The sequence below is a fragment of the Choloepus didactylus genome, chromosome 3 (assembly GCF_015220235.1).
Source record: "Choloepus didactylus isolate mChoDid1 chromosome 3, mChoDid1.pri, whole genome shotgun sequence".
NCBI classification, from domain to species: Eukaryota; Metazoa; Chordata; class Mammalia; order Pilosa; family Megalonychidae; genus Choloepus; species Choloepus didactylus.
In genome coordinates, this window is record NC_051309.1 from 98,222,066 (window position 1) to 98,243,310 (window position 21,245).

General features: G+C 32.4%; 1 protein-coding gene across 3 annotated transcripts in view; it reads left to right on the top strand.

The window, feature by feature from the left end:
* CCSER1 (coiled-coil serine rich protein 1) overlaps positions 1-21,245 on the top strand; it is a 1,457,654-nt gene that overhangs the window by 813,091 nt on the left and 623,318 nt on the right. The gene's annotated exons all lie outside the window — the stretch shown is intronic.

Genomic DNA, 21,245 nt, shown 5'->3' on the forward strand with positions numbered 1-21,245 from the left:
TTTAATTGTTTTCCTTGAGAAACTCATTTATATGATGATTGTTTTCATGCTATTCAAATAAATAATTGAGTATTCTTCATAAAATCTGAACTTCAATTATATATTTCTCCCCTGATATTATGGTTCATTTATTCCTTGCAACAGTTCTCAAATTGGTGTTTTTCTTTACAACATTATGTCATGTAAATACTGCTTAGTCCAATATACATGAACAGATTGAGTTAAGAGTAAAAAGCCAGATACTTCTATTAGTTTGACATGTTGCTTTATTAGAACCTGGATATATTTAAGACCTGTTATCAGATTAGAAATAACAGTGAGTAAATGTTGGGCCTTTGCCCTTACTGAATTTAGGTTTATTTTTTAGCACAGATTTTATTTCATATATGTGGCTCAATCCTCAAGTAGGTAATGCTTCACTGAGATAGTTTTATTTAATTTTTGATATTTTTGTAGTCAGAAAAGTTTGAATATGAACATTAAATGAACAGATGTGAGACAAGAAAATGCATCAAAATAAAAACTTTGTTGCTTCAAAGGATGCCATCAAGAAAGTGAAGACAATCCACAGAATGGAGAAAATATTTGCAAACCATATATCTGATAAAGAATTTGTATCCCAAATATATAAAGAGCTCTCACAATCAACAAAGAAAATACAAATAATCCTATTTAAAAATAAGCAAAGAATTTGATAGACATTTCTCAAAAGAAAATATACAAATGGCTAATGAGCACAATAGAATGATTCACAACATCATTAGTCATTAGGAAAATGCAAATCAAAACCAACATGAGATAGCATTTCACACCCACTGAGATGGCTTTAAACATAATGATGGGTAATAACCAGTGTTGGCAAGATTGTGGATAAATTAGAATCCTCAAATATTGCTAGTGGGAATGTAAAATGGTGTATCTGCTTTGGAAACAGTTTGGCAGTTCCCCAGAAAGTAAAATACAGACTTACCATGTTGTCCAGTAATCCACTACTAGGTACATACCCAACAGAACTGAAACATGTCTACACAGAAACTTGTACTTAATATTCTTAACAGCATTATTCATAATAGCCAAAAGTAGAAATAGCATAAGTGTCCATCACAAATGATGAATAGAAAAACAACATATGCAATAATTGTACAGTATGTTATTCAGCCATAAAAAAGAATGAAGTGCTGATACATGCTACAATATAAATGAACCTTGAACCATACTAAGTGAAAGAAGCCAGACAAAAAAGACCATGTAGCATTATTCCACTTATATGAAATGTCTAGAGTAAGCAAATCCATACAGACAGAAAGTAGATTTGTGGTTGTCAGAGGAGGGGAGAAGGAGGAATGGACAGCTAATAGGTACAGTTTCTTTTTGTGGTGAGGATTATATTCTAGAATTACATAGTATTGATGATTGAACAACTCTGTGAATATACTACAAATGAATGAATTATACACTTTGAAACAGAATTTTATGGTATATGAATTATAACTCAATAAAGCTGTTATATAAATAATAATAAAAATTAATTAAACAAGTAAGCATTTATGAATTGGGATATGTGCCTATTCAGGAAATAAATAGGATACAGAGATAGACAATAATAATGCAGTGAAACTCACTTTAAAAAGTAATTTATGTTGATTTTTCCAGAGCAGAAAGAAAAAAGTAAACCTTTGGGCTTTCAGCTTTAGAATGGAATTCAGAGTCATCTTCATTGATAATGAAAAGTTACAAAATTTAAGCTAAAGCAAAAAAGTGAATGCTAAGTATTGAGGAATGTAATGTGTATTTCAATCCGTCTCTGCAGGGTTCGTAGCACATGATTCTAATGAATAGATATCAACAGCAATAATACAATATGATTCCATACAATGATTAATGTTCCAATGTTATAGGCATGCATCTATAGAATTATACTTATTTTACTCATTTAAATAACTAAGAGGTTACATTCTAGGATAAATAAATCTGGAAAGTACACATATGACAAGCTTTGGCATTGGCATATTTTAAAAACTCACAATTGCAATAGACTATACTTTCTTTTAAAGAATTAGTAACTTTTGTTTGATGAAATTGAGAAGGTACAAAAAATTAACCATTAAGCAAAGGACTGAGAAAACATGTTAACAAAATATTTTTAGAGTTATAATTTGATTAACTTGGAACTTCTAAATAATCATTTTATGTTTGGATAGTTCTTTTAACTTTTGAGTGCACTTGTGAATGCCATTTCTCATTTGACCCTCACAAAATCTGTGAGATAATGCTTATATCTATCATTCTTCTATTTTTATAGATGAGGAAATAGGGAAAGTAAGATTAATGTAATATTGCTTATTTGGATGATTTTTTTATGAAGTCCTGATGAAAACCACAGATTTCCTCATAAGTGTCCCATCCATAATGGGAGACTAATGGCCTGAAATAGTGATTTGATAAAGAAAGGTATTGGAATATATTTCTCACAGGCTAAGAATGGGTAGTTTAGTATTTAATGGGTGAAAGTTTTGAAATATAAATAATTTATTGAGCAATTATTAGACACACTTCTGAGCACATTACACATGTATTAACTCACTTTATCCTTATAAGGTTCTTGTGAGATAGGATTTAGCTATTTATTAAAAGAGACTCAGGAGGTTCTCAGCATTAAAAATGTATGTTAGCAATTAGATTGTGTTACCATATGTTCTTAAAACCTGTCTGGGCTGCTACTATACCCCCAAGACCAGTAAATAATTAATAAGTTTAAAAAAGCATAGCATATGGTCCCAATTCTCAAATGAAAGTCAAATACTCCCTAATGAAGCATTTCTATAAAACACTTCAGCCATTTCCCAAGTAAATCAGAATTCTTCATTTCCTTTTAGGACTGACAACTGATCTCATGGTGGCCCTGGTTATTTGATGCTCCCTCTCATACCTTATGAGACTTTATAAATCTGATCCTACCTTTTAAGACAACAGACTGTTAAAATACAGTAGTCTTAGCTAGTTCTCCCAGGCATGAGACACCCCTTACCTTCTCAGGATGTTGTGGTGGCAAATTGCATTACTCCAACAATGGAGGCTTTCCCTGACCTTATCTTATCTTCAAGATGGAAATAGCACAATATAACATAGGATACAAATCCATTGTTTGAGGACTAAAGTTGCAGAACAGAGATGAGCCTGAATTCTTTGAGCATGTGACTGGACTTAAAAAAAAAAAAAAACACAATTATTACTCAATATATTATGCACTTCAACACATTACTTGTTTGGAAATGAGGCTGTTGTTTGCCTCGTCCATATGTCTTTTCACCTCTTTATTAGACATTATATTTAGAAGATAAAAACCTGAAATCTAATTCCCAACCCTTATCATTACTGGAGAACATTAGTATTGCCTTTTAGGTAATTCCTGACATAACATGTTTCCCTGCTTGATTTTCCTCAGAAATTATTTTACTACATTTTATTCTTCTAAGGTAAAAACAGTGAGTTTCTAAAATGTTTAGATGTGTGTTGTTCACAGAAATCATTATTTTTCTTTCTGCTTCACCAGTTGAATACCATTTTCCTTTTCAGTCAGAGGATAGATACTTTGACACATCACATCTTATTAACTGTTAATATAAGAATAAATGTGATCACATGTATTCCTGTTATATACTCTTCTTGTTTTCCTTAACCCTCATTTTTGTTTGCATTTCTTTTTTCACAGCAAACTATCTTTTCTATTTAGTCATCATTAACAATTAAGTATAATTGTAATTTAAAAAATATATTAGCTGTGGTGACTATCCCAATAATGTTACACATTTGAAGGGTTTAACACATCCAATCAGATAAATGGAAAGAATGAATGAAAAAAAGGAAAGGAAAGAAAGGAGGGAAAGGAAGGAAGAAGGAGAGGGAAAAATACTTTGTTTCATATATCTTGCAGACTCTTAGCTCCATGTAATAATATGTAGTCATTGAAGTACCAGCGGAAACCCTTAGCACTATGTGACTAGGAGAATCTCATATGGAACAGATTTATTCCTGCCATGTCCGTCCCTGCCCATCACCTTTTATGAGTTTTATCTACCACAGTGATTTGTGCTGGAATATCACTTTCTTGTAGCAGTGCTCTTATTCTTCATTTTCTCCTTGTAAACTGTTTATGGTTCACATCATTATTTTTCAGAGGCTTGCTCCCTCTCATATATTTCACAAACTGCTTTCTCCTTGCTATATGTACTTCCTCTCCTTGGTTTCAGTGTACTTGCTTCATGCTGCCCTTCTGCTCCCCAGCTCTGTGTTTGCTTTCTATATGCCTCTGGAATAGACAAGTTATTTTATTCTACAATCGTGGCCAGTTTAATTAAGGTTCCAAGTTAAAAACAGATCTATAGATAGAATTATATGCCCTGAAAATCTCTGAGATCAGGGGCTATTTCCTTCCTGATCATTGCTGTTTCCTGACCCTAGACAGTCTCTGGCCCAGTGAATGTCTGGGTCTGGTCTACAGCAGCTCAGATGGATGGTTGTTTAATTTGACCATGTCCAGCCTTCTGGAAGTTAAAAATACCACCAATATCTTCATGTAGACTGCTAAAAAAGACTTGTAGCTATTGACATTTCTATAACCTGGACTAGTCATTCTCAAAAATTTTGGCTACTAAATATTAAATATCAAGAGATAATTTTTTCCATATGCTCTAAATTATTTCAAAGTTATAAGACCCTTAGATTTTTGTGGTTTTTGTTTGTTTAATTTTTATTCTAAGCAACAATTTTGCATTTTGATGAATCTAATATATTATTTTCTTTGCCAGTTTAACTTTTTAACTTAAAAAAATCATGAAACCATATAAAGTGCATATTATTCTATAGACAGAGTGATTGTAATACAGAGAAATCACTTACCCAAGGACATAGATGTATACTAAAAGAAACAGGGCCAGAGATTTCTGACTCTCACTCAGCAATCAAATGCCTTAGTTACAAGTCATGGATAAGGATAGACAATGAGAAAGCTGATATCAAAAAGACCCTTTAGAATTTCCTTTATGGTTATTTCATTTCAATTTGGCACAGTTTTATTTAGTCAAAGCTGACCTTTATAGCAGTGAAAAGATAGTTTTACCTCCAATTATGTATCAGTTCATACAAATTAGAAGTAACAGTCATGCGACTTGACAACAGCTGAACAAATATGGCATATCTGTAAAGAGTTAAAAATGTGCATATTCAGACTCTGATATCACCCTCTGCCTTCTGCCATTGTGATTTGTTCTCAGTTATGGAAACACTTATCATTTAGACTTAGCATCTCCTACACTTATTTGGGCAATTAGTAAACATAGGGAACATCATTAGAGTGATTCATATTCTCTCTTTCTAGTATCACACCCTTCTCTTTTTCGCCCTTCTATACACAACTTTCATAATCTATTATTTCAGTTAGAAAAACACCTTATAGCGTAAGTCATATACTTAATTAAAATCCTAGAGGCAATTGAAAAAACAACAACACAGCTTTATCTTCTCAATTTCCTCTACTTTATCCCAGCTTCTACACAGACATTTACATTCTTACTTTTCCATTGTTTCTCCCACAATGACTTCCCTCTTCTCCTGGCTAATGACTAGTACTGCTCGCCTTATAAAATACAGATGATTAGAAATGATTTAATAATGTGACTTAGTTGCCTTAAGGAAGTATTTGAACATGTCATAAATGAGTTAGTGGAAGTAATGAAGCAAATCTATCTTATTTTACAAAGGGTCCTTATAGTCACTTCCTAGAACAGGAAAGCCTGAATATGAAAGAAAATTAACATCAGAGAGCAATGAGATTGCTTGTACAGGCATTAGCAAAATCTTCACCCATAAGTTAGAATCTAATTTTTGATGCTCCCCCCATACAACTTTTCAAATATCTTTTCTTTTTTCCTGTTAAGATCATCCATCAAATTTAGACCTAAATTTTAGGATGCAAATTGATTCTACAGCATTTAAATATTCTAATAGTTTAAAGGTTATGGATATATAATTTCTTAAGATGTTACCCACCTAATCAGAATTTGCATAGGATAAAAACCACTTGCACTTCTTCATCTTTTCTCACTTAGACTACTTAATTAGTTGGGTTCCTTCCAAACCCCACACCCTGACACTGTATTCTACAAAGTATGCTGTACCCCATCCAGCAGACTTTTAATGAGTCTCTATTGTGACTACATGTGAAAGACTCAGCAGGCTCTTCATAACCAAACCTTACAATACTTGTTTATCAGTATTATTTCCTGACATTTGCCCCAGTGCACACTACACTCTCATTGTTTTTCTGGTCATTTTATTAATATATTATATCCTGACATACCCACCTGCATAGCTTGCTATTCACCGCATTATCTCCTATTTGGTTCAAATATTATCCTCTTGATGGAACGATTCATGGTATTTGATAAATATTTATTCTGCAGAACTTTCCACATTGCCCTGTTTCTCTTTGACTACATGTATAAATTTCCTGATAGACTATAAGCTTCTAAAAGGCAGAAAAGTAATATATATGGTGTGGGAAATTCTAACATTTCCCCTTCATTCTTCTAGAATGAATGAGGTGTGGGTGTCCAGGATTTAATTAGAAATATGACAGTTTGTCTCCAAAGTGAATCTTCCATATTCATCACTGTTTATCCTGTGTTATATGACAGCTAAACATAATTCATTCAATCAACATTAATAAAACAAATATTTATTGAGCTGGGTAATGGTTCCAACATGAGTCTACCACTGGGGGAGGGGGGAACACATGCCTTTATGTTCATTTTTCCATTTCAGAGCTTTGCGATAGAGCCAAATTTCAGATATTGATCTGATGTTAGATTCTTAAGCATAGCCATTTGGTACTCATACTTGAAAGAAGCCATGAACCGACTAACAATTTAAATCCATCTATGAAATATCCTCACAGTAACAAGCAGACTAGTGGTTGCTTGGCCAAACAATTGGACACTATAACCTAGTCAAATTGACACATGAAATAAACCATCAGGCATGATATGTCTGCCATTCAGCTGTGACCGCTTACAAGAACTCCACTCCATAATATGTAACAGGGAAGCAGAACTTAGTGTAGGGCTAATCTTTGAAACATTTATAAATATTTAACCTCTTTCAGTTTAATAAATAAACTTACTAATGTTTTTTTTTTTACTATAATCCATAGGGATGCAAAAAAAATTGCGCTCCAAATTACCAATCAAAATCAATTTTCTTAATTTTTGAGAACTACAGAAATTTGTTTTTATTTATATATTTTTATTATTTCATAAGTTAGATTTCCCCCAAGTTTTTATGTTTTTATTTAATTTTAAATAAATCTAATTTTCAGGTATTTTTATTGCTTGTTAGTATTTGTGTTATTTAGCAAGTTGATAGTTTTCAATTCTTTTCTGAGTCACCTTTAAGAGGATGCAAAACAAAAATTATCATAGTGGTTAAGAGCACATCTTTCAAATAGGTCTGTTCAAATATGTCTAATTTTGAATTTTGGTTTTTGTATTTCTAGCTGCTTAACTATGAGAAAGTTACTTAAATTCCCTGACTCACATGTATAAAGTGGAGGTAATAATAGCATCTACCTCCTAGTGTTGTTGCAAAAGTTAAATTAGTTGATGCATGTAGTTAATGCTTGATAAATGTTAATTGTAGTCAGTGATTATTATTGTTGTGTAAGCTTATAAAACATATTTATAGCTCATTATTTTCCTTTGCCTTAGCCTGAGGAGAAATATGAAAATTGAAATGAGTAAACATTTTAATGCCAAGGCAGATTTAATGCTATTGAAATAGTATTGAAAAAATCAAATATAGAAAGCTCAGATTGTTGTGTTTTTTTAAATAAGCATCTACTTATATTATGCTTCAAAAATAGAATTAGAAGTTTTGTCATCAGTAATTCAGGTAGGTATTATAAAAATGTATGTATACCTTTAATGAATGCTCAGTAAAAAAGAAATGTGAAGAATATAATGCCAATTGAGGTCTGAAATGATTGAAATAATATTTTAAACAAGTTTATAGTAATTCAGTTCTATTTGGTCCCATTTTTAGAATACAGATTATAATGAGGCTATTTATACACTGCCAAATTGTGTGCATCTATGTGTATATGTATGTATACGCATGTGTGTGCATTTATATGTATATACATGCATGCACAAATATATACTTTTAAGTAGAAAATATATTTTGAATTAGGTTGTACATATATATATGTTCACCTAGGTATCTGAGTGAAATAATATTCTGCTTTTTATAATACACTTCAGAGGAATAAAAGTATCCTTATTTACCTTTGTATTTCCTGTTGAAGGCATCAGCAGTCATTTTAGATAATTAGGATCATAATAATATTATTTATGGTAGCTTATATTAGTGAGCTAACATTATCTGATTGTGTACTAACCATAATCATAAAATTATTTTATCCTATGGTGTGTAAACTATTACTGCTACCATTTTATAAACAAGGAAACTAAGGCAACCTAATCTGCTTTAGAAGTAATTTAAACACAGCAACACTAATTTATCTTTTAAAAAAATCCTTACACTTATGAACATATTCATTGATCTCTATTTTTCTACAATTAGTTTTGTAATGTCTTTTAGTTGAAAGGAAGCAGGGAATGTGCAAATTATAATATTCTACTGCCTTTTCTAAACTCAAGGAGATGTTTCTGGACTAACACTAGCTTCCCTAGCAGCAATAAAATAGTTGTTTGCCATGTATTGTAGAATAAGATATGCATTCTGAATTTTGATGAACCCAGAAAACATGAAACTTCACAGGGTGAATTAATAGTAAAGAATAGAATGTTAGATCTGCTAATATTTTATGTTCAGATTATTATATTAGTATTAAAGAGCTAGTGGGTAAAGACGCTTAACCAAACATGTCACTTCATTTGAAAATGGCTGGAATTTTATAGCAACAAAGTAATATTGTCACCTTTTAGATGGTAGGCTGAGAATTATCTTCATAAAGAAAAAGAACCAAATTGCTATTTTAGGTATTGATTTTTGTGGTCTTGTGTTTTAGTCATAGACGAAAAGTTTGATCTGTATGATGTTATCTCTATAAAATCTTAAGTGTTTATTATAGCTTTCATTGATGACTTTCTCTTGTGATTTATCAACTAATTTTTATGGCTGTATAGTTATACTAATCATTATTATATCATTTGTGTTACTTTTGCCTCTTCAACTGGATCACATACTTCTGAAAGACAAAGACTATATATTTATGTTTATGTGTCTTCTATGGGGTTTAAATAAATCTTCAACCAAAACAGTAGTTCTTGAATAATTTCTTCTTGATTAATTCAAACCATAAACAACAGTTCTTGATTATAAAAATCATTAGTGTAGCTCTTCAATGCTATACAATTTGTTTATATGTTTAATATTTTGATATATATTAAAACAAGGTATCTATTGTTAAATATTTCTATGATTTCCAAACTCTCCCTAAATTTCCTTTAAAGCTTTCATTTGATTGATGCCTCTACTTTTCCATTGTTATTCAATTCTTGTTAATAACAAAATAAGAACTTTAAAATGATGTTAACCTTTAAAACATCATGCAGATCTTTACTTGTAAATAATTAATATTCTGATGTTCAGATCATTATATTTTTTCTAATTTTATTAGACCCTGCATGACTCATTATGCCCTTTAACCAATACTCTTGTTGAATATACACAGATCATGTTAAGTGCTATAATATCTAGAAATAAGCATACCTGCTGAAATATATGTACATTTTTGAGAGGAAAAAAAAGGTAATATAATTATTGTAGCAAACATTTGAGGCAGCAACAGTCAATATTAAGCTAAAAATTGGTGTACCTTAGTTTTTCTTATACTGGTTCTATTATTCTCTTTGCCCAAAATAGTGGCAGATGGCATCCATAGTTCCAACTGGCTATTCTTGTATTTCAAATTCATCGAGATACATTATTTAATAACTTGCTTCAGTCTAATTCTATTTTCAAATGTAAGTAATCACATATAGCATTATGCTACTAAACATGTGTTAATAATTTAGTTTTCAACCTTTCCTTATTTAATGTATATTCAAGGTGAAAGGCAGAATGCTAGTGTGGTGGAAAGTGAATGATTCCTTCACATTTGGGTTTACCTCCATCTCCAGCTTAAAAGTTAACTTTATACCTAGTCAGAGGCGGTGAAAAATGCTTTTCTTCCACCTAGAATTGCTGTTGATGCATTTCTTTCCTCTGATATTTCCAGTTATCTCTAGGCACAGCTTTAGGGGTAATATTTTTAAAGTTACAAAAATATTTTCTTATGATATGAATACATAAATCCTTTATCTACAAACACAAATCATTCACAGGTTTACTTTTGAAGTTTTTAAAATAAGGATAAAGCTAGAGGCTATGTAGCAAACCTCTAAACTTGTTAAAAATGTTCCTTTTTTACCTTTTCTTGTAAAAATATTTTATGTCTTTCAACCCTAGAACTTTTTCTTCCTTATAAAGAAATCTTACCATGGTGTTTCTATTGTGATGCTCATCTTGTGGGTGAGGCATTTGGCCAGGTCATCAAGTGATTTAGATTTCACCAGCTGCTATGTTTTTCTCTCCCAAGACCTTGAGAAAGTCACTTAACTATCATAAGTATCTATTTCTATGTTTATCGAAAAATGTAATAACAATAAATACAACAAATCAACAAATGCTTATAATTGGCTTTGGTATTTATAGGTTGATTTTATTTTAAAGAAGTATCTTACCATGTTCTTGTTTGTTTTGTTTTGTTTTGCTTAATTCATTTGCTTATCTTGTGTAACCACTTAAAAAACTGAATGTCAATCTTAAAACACACACACACACACACACACACACACACACACACACACACTTAAGAATACAAACTCACAGGTTATGTGCATGTATGTGTTTATATATACACATATATTATATGAATTATATTTTTCAAGATTTTGAATTCTCTAATGATCTGTAGTATGAAGCAGCCTGTATCAGCTGGCCACTCAAACAATTATGTGCTTTGCATCCTATCTCACAAAATAGAGAGACATAATAAATGAATATCCTCTTGTTCTGGTGGTTATTAAATGCCTTCACTTTCATACAATGAGAAATTTTATAAACAGTTGAGCCTCATGGTTAACAACATTTCAAAATTCTACAATATTTGTAAATAATGGAAGAACTTCATTATAAACAATAGGGAATAAAACAAAGAACCTCTCTTCTGACATATTAGAACAAATGACTTCACATCTCATCTATATTTAGAGAATGATATTGATGTCTATTCATTTATCTTCTGATGTGCTTTCTGGATAAGTGATGGTGCTCTTTTTAAACGTGAAGTCCAAATGGCATAATATCATAAAATATGGTGACATTTTATAGGTATTTTGTAGCACATCTTGCATGGCACTGTAGTGCACTTACATACAATATCAAATATTCCCTAAGGTATTATGTAGTTGTAGATCATAAACTTTTAGCTTAAATTAAACATCACAGCTGTTTGCTTTAATTTGATGCATTATACCACAAATGTTTCAACAGCTTGACTAAAATGAGCCATGCTGCAGATTCAATAGAAGAGCGAAGGTCAGTGAACATGAAGCCAACTCATTTGCAAATTTTCTTTGGGCATATTAAAAAAGATTCTGCAGAATATAGTTCAATGCAATGTAACCAAACAAAATAAAAGAAAACTGAGTAGACTATTGCAATAGTGTTTCATTTAGGGAAAGCAATACTATAAATTTTTAATTTTGTGACAGTGTTTACAATAGCACATTTAGAAAATCATGATACTGTGCTTTGAGAGGGTTTTTCGATTCTTCCATTGTTGTAATCCTGCCTGCTTCTTTTCCAACTTAAAAACATCATTAAGTCTGCAAAAGAAGGCAGTTAGTAGAGAAAAAAGACCAAAATGACTGCCCACTTTCTCACCCACTAACCAGGAAAGCTTTTTTCCCCTCAGTTAAAAGACCAGAAAAGCTGTCTTTTCACTCATTCTATTTGCACTCCAAATAGAGAATTGATAATAATACCATTAAGATTATCACTTGTTACAGTATAAATTCAATTTTAAGACTATTATAACTCTAAGAGTGATCTTCTAGACCATAGTAATTAGCCCTAAGTGTTCTTGTTAAAGTAATTAATAAACTAAAATAATTCCAACAATATTCATTCTAAGATCAGAAAATAAAGGATCTTACGTTACGTACTAGCAACACAACAGATACGGAAAAAATTAGTCATAAAACCATGAAATTTTAATTTTGAGTGAGAACCAAGAGTTTGCTCTCACCAACAGACATCTAAATCATCTCCCACTTCAAAATCATTTAATGCTTCCCTTTTCTTTAGAGGATAATACACAACTTACCCAGTTTGACATTTTGAGCTCTATCCAATCTCATCCATATATCATTAAACCATACTCAATTACACTCTCTGCTCTAGCTACAGTTTGTTTCTTCTCTTAGCCACTATTTTAACTACTCCTCTTCTTTTCTACCCAGCTCATTTACCATCTCTTCCTAAAGTCATCCTAAATCCTTCTAATCGGAATTAACTGTTCCTTTATTGGAATATCCAGAACTTGACAATTATTGAATTTCAGTTACAGCATTTATTTTGTCTCATATCAGAGTTATTTTAATACCTAGAGTATAAATTTCTTGGCCAAAAAAAAATCTCTTCTTCAGCTCTCCATTCTTCTATGCAACTAATTAATATATATTAAGGTCAAGTCTATCATTATTCCGATCCAAACCTCTTTTTAAAAAAATGAAACTATAAATGGAGGAAGCTGAATTTCAGAAAGTTTGTGTGTTTTCTACATAAAATAATTTAGTATTCTTTCCAGGAACAAAGACCCAAGTTAACATACTATAACATAGGTGCCTCATAACATGTAAGTGGAAAGCTCGCTCATTTTATAAATTACTATCATAGTCAGATTCTGAAACTACTCCAAGTCCCTAATTGCTCCATATAGTCTTCACTGCCCTTAAAAGCAGAAAACATTTCCCTGCCCTCCTTATCTTCTATCTCTTCCCATCTGTTCTGTGAACTAGTATTTGTGGAGTTGATTTCAACCTGCCTTGACTCACCTTGCCTGTTACCTGGGAGTAATTGTAATCAATTGAAATGAATTTGGCCTATATACAATTAGAGAAACCTGAGTGTGAATCCTGGCTGTGTTATCTTGGACAAGTTTCTTAAATTTACATCCTTCATACATATTTGCAAATTGAGGAAATGACACCTACTTCATAAGAGTTGTTGCAAGGAATAAATGTGATAATTTATAAACACAACTAATTAAGTCCCTAGCACATACTGTTTGCTAAATTAAAACAAATTTATTTTCCTCTTTACCCCTCTGCTCAACGTACCCAGATGCTTTGGGTTGAAGAGATCTTAAGGAATGGAGGATGGAAGGAAAATTTTTAAAAAATGTAGTAAAAGGGACAAAACATATATCTAACTATAGATTTAAGTCTGAGCTTCACTCAATGTTTTCTCTTACCAGTAGTCTTTCCTCTATGATTTTAGTCCCTTTAATTTTCTCAGATGTAAAAATGTGCATTATAGTGGGAGATGAGCTAAGAGCTGTTGACAGCTCATTGTCCTCCTTTCCTCTTTATTCTTGTCTGTTACCCTAGAAACTAACAGTGATTCATTGTGAAATTAAGCCCCACAATCCTGGACTCCTTCCTCTAATGACTTTCATCTTCACTCAGATACAGCCATACATTCAAGATGTCTGGTTGTTAGCATTATTGAGAGTGTACTACCCAGAAAACATGCACACTAAAAATTTCTATAACAGTGAGCTTCTGTCTTTCTAATTTTTATATGACCATCCAGAATGGCTCATAATTCCTGGTTCCCCTCAGTTCCTCTTAGCCCATGGTCTTATCTTGGACTCTTCATTTCCTGCTGAGTCTAATCATTTTCAGCAACATCCTTCATTCATTTGTATACTGTACAGGGTGTGCTCAGCAAATTTCACTTTTATCAGTAGAATAATCACCTTTCCTAACTCTATTCCTGGGAAGCTGAGAGATGATATGCTGTATGATACGGGTAGGAAGACCGGCTTGTCTAAAACACGAAGTCTAAAATGTCAAAGTTAGAGCTCCATGTTTTTACATACTCCCATACCCTTTCCCTGAATGCCTTTATGTTTCTGTTATTTTAGGGACCCCTTTAGCTCCATGTCCTTTCAAAAATTAAGGGCTCTTTCAAGATATTAATCTTTCCTCCATGGACAGGCATATGGACTCTGGAACTAGATGCCCTTGATTTGTCTACCAGCTATAATATCTGCTATATCTGTGACCTTGGGTAAGATATTCAAATACCCGTACCTCAAATTTTTTATCTGAGAATTAAAATAATACATAATAGAGTTGTGAAAATTAAAGGAATTAATAATTGTGAAGCATTTAGAATAGTTCCTGTCATGTATTAAGCATTACATAGATTTTTATTATTACTGACATTTTCCTAAAACTAAAATGGCCATTTTTTTTCCTTCCAGACATAATCCAAAATGGTGCTTTCAAAAAGAGTATTTGCAACTAAGTATTCTCCTTCCAAATATTGTGGATGGAAATTCTTCCCTCTCTAATACTGTTCTATCCTGAATATTCAGTTTATTTGAACACGTATCTCATGGCATAACTTCACAGTCTAAATTCCTTCTTTGGCATAACATTGCCAATTCTCAACTGTGTGAGCATGCTGATTTGAAATAATTAAAATATGCTCTCAATATTTCATTTTAATAGACTCTTCCTCACCTAAGTGAAATGACATGGGAACTTTGGATATGGAAAAGTTGATCATTGAGGGAGTTTTAGTAGTGGACAGGGAACTTCCAAATCACAATTATCGTCTCTCAGTGAGGTCAACTCTAGTCTCAGATATGCAACAAAAAACACTGAAAACGGAGCTGAAGCCTGTGTGAGCTATTAGAAAAGGAGGTACCACCAAGGGCTGTTGTAAAGAGATGACAAGTTTCTTGAAACTTCTTTAAAACAAAATAATAACTAGCTTATTCCATTTCATGTGGATTCCAATGTTGCTAATAGAGCAACTTTGGGAAAAAATGAAGTACAGAATTATTTTAAATGAAACTATCATATTTTCTTAGGGTATCAATGATATTTTAAATGTATTTTTATTTTTAAATTAGATATTTTATAAACTTTTACTTTATCATGAAACATACACAGGAAAGAGTGGGAAAGATTTTCAGTGTGCTAGAAAGAAAGTAACTCACATTTAATTTAGAAAAAATAAATAAAACAAAACATCAAAACAGTTTTTGTCCCTAACATTATCTCCAATTTAAAGAAAAAAAAAATAACTTAGGGATGAAACCAACATTATCTCCCTACCTTTCCTCTACCTGCACCACCCTCAAAACATAGCTCATTGTTGGAAAAATAGCAATCTAAACCAATTTTATAATAGCATCTTTGCAATAGAAAGTTTCTAAATGCCCTGCAATTGTTCTTAGCATAGAAAATAAGTATTGTATTAAACTTCCTGGAATATGCTAAGTTCAAAGAACAGAAGTTCAGAAACTTAGGCAATAGTACTATTATATAGCAGGATGATTCCAATATTTAAAAAAGTTTTCTTCCAGATATAAAAACTGCATTTATAATATTGTCTCATCACTTCATCCTCTTTCATAGTCCTCTATTAATTTTTTTGTAGCAACCAAGCAGAATTCAAATGAAAATGTTTCATGTATAATCCTTGATCATAATAATGTGCTAAAATCATATGACAGAAATTTACCAAGCAACATATACAGAAGTATCTGTCTGTGTAAACCTGTCCATATGTGAGCACAGTTACATACACACAGCCATAGAGAAACCAGAGACAAATCATACAAAATCATACAATTGTGAATAAAATGATTGATATTTGTCAGAACATGTACATTATAGATACATTTAAGTATATTATACTGGGAATTGTTTTGAGCCTCTGGTTTGTTTCCTTTTTTTCATTTATGTAATTCCTGAACATCCAATGTCATGGGGTTGCCATGAGAATCAAATGAGTTAAAACATGTGAATATGTATTAAAAACTGGGAAATGAGAAAAAATTGTAAAGGATTTTGAAGGACTACTGTTAAAAGAGTAAATGTCCTATAGCTAAGCTCCATCTAGTCATTAGAAAACAAGTAATTCTTATTTTACTCAATTATTCTATACCACAGAAAAGACTGAATGGCTTTCTGATTCATTCTAAAAATCTAGCACAACTTTAATAACAACAAATAACATTCCCCTAAAATGTATAGACCAATTTCACTTAAGAATTGGATACATAATTTCTCAGTGGAGTATTTGCACTGAAACCAGCATGAATTAGAAAGAATCATACAAATAATAGGCAATATTTTTTTAGTGCTCCCGTGATCTCACTTCATGTTTATAATAACTCTATAATGTAGTTGCTATTATCTCCCTAATTTCACCAAAAAGGAAAATGTGCCCTAGAGAGAGAAAATAACATTTCCATCAATACAAATGCAGTAATTGATAAAGGAATTGGAACCCCTGCAACTTGATTCCTGAGCCCATGGTCTCTGCAACATGTAAGCAGACCATTAACAATCAAAGGTTACTAACTTTTTATTAAATCAATGAAATTCATGACAGCAGTAAATTAAAGGAGGAAAATACAAAATCTTTCCATATGTCAAGAAGAGATGATGCTGTCATCAATGACAAATCATAAACTTTGTTTCAAAAAACAAACAAACAAAAAAAACAAATAAATATTGTCTTAGTGTGCCAGGGTTGCTTTAACAAAGTACTATAGGTTGGTTGACTTAAGCAATGATAGTTATTATTGTTTCACAGTTTGGAGACTAGAAGTTCAAAATGAAAATATCAGCAGAATCATGCTTTCTTTGATGTCTTAGTGTTCTGTTGGTGGCTTGTTGGTAATCCAGAACTCACTCTTTGCCTCTGTCACACAGCCATCTCTCTCCCAGTTTGTTTCCTACTGTGTGTGTCAGAATTTCCTCTGAATATTTACTCCTGGAATAAAGATCCAGTCTAATTGGATTAAGGCCCACCCTGATTCAGTTCAGTCTCACCTTAACTAATAATATCTTTTTGTTGTTGGATTTAAGCAGTTTTATTGAGATGTATTCACGTACCATACAATCTATCTAAGGTGTACAATCAATGGCTTTTAGTATATTGTCGGAGTTGTGCATTTATCACCACAATCAATTGTAAAACATTTTCATTACTCCAAAAAAGAAAGCCTCATATCCCTTAGCAATTTCTTCTCAATCCCTCCATTCATTCCCAGCCCTATATAATTTCTGATCTAATTTTGTCTCTATAGATTTTTTTTTATATTTAAAGAATAGTAAAATGTTACTGTTACTTATAGTCCATGGTTTGCTTTAGGTGTATTTTTTTATATACTCCACACCCCATTATTAGCACCTTGTATTAGTGATGCAAATTTGTTATGGTTCATGAAAGGGCATTCTTATATTTGTACTATTCACCACAGACATAATCACAGAGTTCCGTATGCTTTTCAGTCCCATTTTATATTCTAGCTTCCCTTCTAGTAACATATACAACCTTAAACTTCCCCTTTCAACCTCATTCACACACACACACAATTCTGTTAATTATACTCACAGTAATGTGCTACCATCACCTCTATACATTTCCAAACACTTACAATTAAGCTTATTACAAATTCTGTACAAATTGAGCATCAGCTCCCTATTTTCTACCCCCATTCTCTCTCCTTATAACCTATATTCTCAATCCTAACTCCATGAGTTTGTTTTTAATAATTATTTCATATCAGTATGATCATACAGTATTTGTCCTTTTTGTCTAACCTATTTCACGCAACCTAATGTCCTCCAGGTTCATCCATGTTGTTGCAAACATCAAGACTTAGTTCCTTCTCACTGCTGAATAATATTCCATTGTATGTATATACCACATTTTGTTTATCCATTCATCTGTTGATAGGTGTTTGGGTTGCTTCCATCTTTTGGCAATTGTGAATAATGAATAATGCCACTATGAGCATCAGGGTGCAAAAGTCTATTCACATCCCTGCTTTCAGCTCTTTTGGGTATAAACCTAGTAGCGAGATTGCCAGATCATATGGCAATTTTATACTTAGCTTCCTGAGGAGCCGCCAAACTGTCCTCCAAGCCACTGAACGATTTCACATTCCCACCAGCAATGAATGAGTGTTGCTCTTTCTCTATATCCTCTCCAACACTTGTAGTTCTCTGTTTTGTTTTTTTTTAATAGTGACCATTCTTAGGTCACTAAGAATTGTGGTTTTGGTTTGCATTTCCCTATTAGCTAGTGATGGTGAGCATCTTTTCATGTGCTTTTTGACTTTTTGTATTTTCTCTTTGAAAAAATGTCTTTTCAGGTGTTCTGCCCATTTTTAATTGTGTTGTTTGTCTTTTTATTGTTGAGCTGTAGGATTTCTTTATATATTCTGGATATTAAAACCTTACTGGATGTGCGGTTTCCAAAGATTTTCTCCCATTGCATAGGCTGCCTTTTCAGTTTCTGGACAGAGTCCACTGAAGCACAGAAGTTTTTAATTTTGAAGATGTACTATTTAGTTCTTTTTTTCTTTCAGTGCTTGTTCTTTGAGTGTAACATCTAAGAAACCATTGCCTACCACAAGATTTTGAAGATGCTTCCCTTCGTTTTCTTTTAGATGTTCTATGGTCATGGTTCTTATATTTAGGTCTTTGATACATTCTGGGTTAATTTTTGTATAAGGTGTGAGGCAGGGGTCCTCTTTCATTCTTTTGGTTATGGATGTCCAGTTCTCCCAGAATCATTTGTTGAAGAGACTATACTGTCTTAAATGGGTGGACTTGGCAGCCTTGTTAATTATCAATTGTCTTTAGAGGTGTGAGCCTCTTTCTAATCTCTTGATTTGATTCCATTGGTCAGTATATCTACCTTTATACCTGTACCATGCTGTTTGACCACTGTAACTTTGTAATATGATTTAAAGTCAGGAAGGGTGAGTGCTCCAACTTCGTTCTTCTTTTTCAAGATTTTTTTTTTTTTGACTCTTCAGGGCCCACTACCCTTCCAAATAAATTTGATAATTTGCTTTTCCAATTCTGCAAAATAGGCTGTTGGAATTTTGATTGCTATTATGATGAATCTGTAAATCAGTTTGCATAGAATCGATATCCTAACAATACTTAGTCTTCCAATCCATGAACAAAGAATGCCCAACCATTTAATTAGGTCTTCTTTCATTTTGTTATGCAGTGTTTTGTAGTTTTCTGTGTACGGGACCTATATATCCTTGGTTAAATTTATTCCTAGATATTTGATTCTTTTAGTTATTACTGTAAATGAAATTTTTTGTCTTGATTTCCTCCTGAGATTGCTCATTACCAGTGTATAAAAACACTACTGATTTTTGCATGTCAATCTTGTATTCTGCCACATTGCTGAACTCATTTATTAGCTCTGGTAGCTCAGCTGTAGATTTTATGGGACTTTCTCATGTCATTTGCAAATGGTGAAACTTTTATTTCTTTCTTTCCAATTTTGATGTCTCTCATTTCTTTTTCTTCCCTAACTACTCTAGTTAAAAATTCTAGCACAATTCTGAGTAACAGTGGTGACAGTGTGTATTCTTTTCTTGTTCTAGATCTTAGAGGGAAAGCTTTCAGTCTTTCAGTATTGAATATGATGTTAGCTGTGGATCTAGTTGTTCTAGCTTTGGACAGAACAACTGTTTATTGAAGTCTCCAGCTATTGTTGTAAAGAGATCTATTTTTCCCTTCAGTTTTGCCAGTGTTTGCCTCATGTGTTTTGGGACACCCTGGTTAGGTGGATAAATATTTATGACTTTTATTTCTTCTTAGTGAATTGCCCCTTTTATTAATATGTACTGCCCTTCCTTGTCTTTTCTAATACTCTTCTTAGCGTCTCCTGCTTGTCTTTTACTTTCAGCCTACAGAACTGCCTTTAATATTTCTTTTAGGGCAGGTGTCTTGTTGACATATTCTCTCAGATTTTGTTTATCTGTGACTATTTTAAACTCTCCCTCATTTTTGAATGACAGTTTTGTCATACAAAGAATTCATGGCTGACATTTTTCTCTTTCAGTATTGTAAATATTTTGTACCACTGCCTTCTTGCCTCCATGGTTTCTGATGAGAAATCAATATTTAGTCTTATTGAGCATGACTTTTATGTGATGAATTGCTTTTCTCTTTCTGATTTCTGAATTCTCTTTTTATCTTCTGCATTTAATATTCTGTTAGTATGTGTCTCAAAGTAGGTTTATTAGGATTTATTCTGTTTGCAGTACATTGCACTCCTTGGAAATGTATATTTAAGTCATTCATAACAGTTGGGAAATATTTGGCCATTATTTCCCCAAATATTCTTTCTGCTCCCTTTCCCTTCTTTTGTCCTTCTAGGGCACCTATGATGAGTTTCAGGCTGTCATTCAATTCCCTGAGACCCTGATCATTTTTTTTTTTCCATTTTTTCTCTAGCTGTTCTTCTGTCTGTTCAATTTCTGATGTCCTGTCTTCCAGTTCACTGATCCTCTCTTCTGCCTGTTCAAATCTGCTCTTGTAAGACTCTTGTGTATTTTTTGTCTCTTCTGCTGTGCCTTTCATTCCCATAAGTTCTGTCATGTTTCTTTGCTTGTTTTCAAATTCTTCTTTATTTTCACCCAGTGTCTTATTACTATCCTTTATCTCTTTGGCCATATTTTCTTTCATCTCTTACAAGTGATTTAGGAGATTTGTTCAAATATCTTTGATTAGCTGTTACAAATTCTCTCTCTCCTCTGACTTTTTAATGTGTTCCTTTGAGCTGTATCTTCTTTTATCTCTCTATGGCTTATAATTTTTTCTGGTGTCTAGGCATCTGGTTTATGGATTAGTTTATTTTGATGGTTAGTTTCTCTCTCTTGCCTAGGGTTTTAAAGTTGATTGGCTTTGTGTTAAGGCTCTTCTTTGACACTTGGTTCAACTTATTCTAGATCTTCAGAATTGCCCTTGTTTAACTGATCAGACTGGGGCCAGGATCCAATAAAGGAAGTACAGATCAGTTCCAAAGGGCCTTGGGTCAAAGGTCAGGAAAGACAC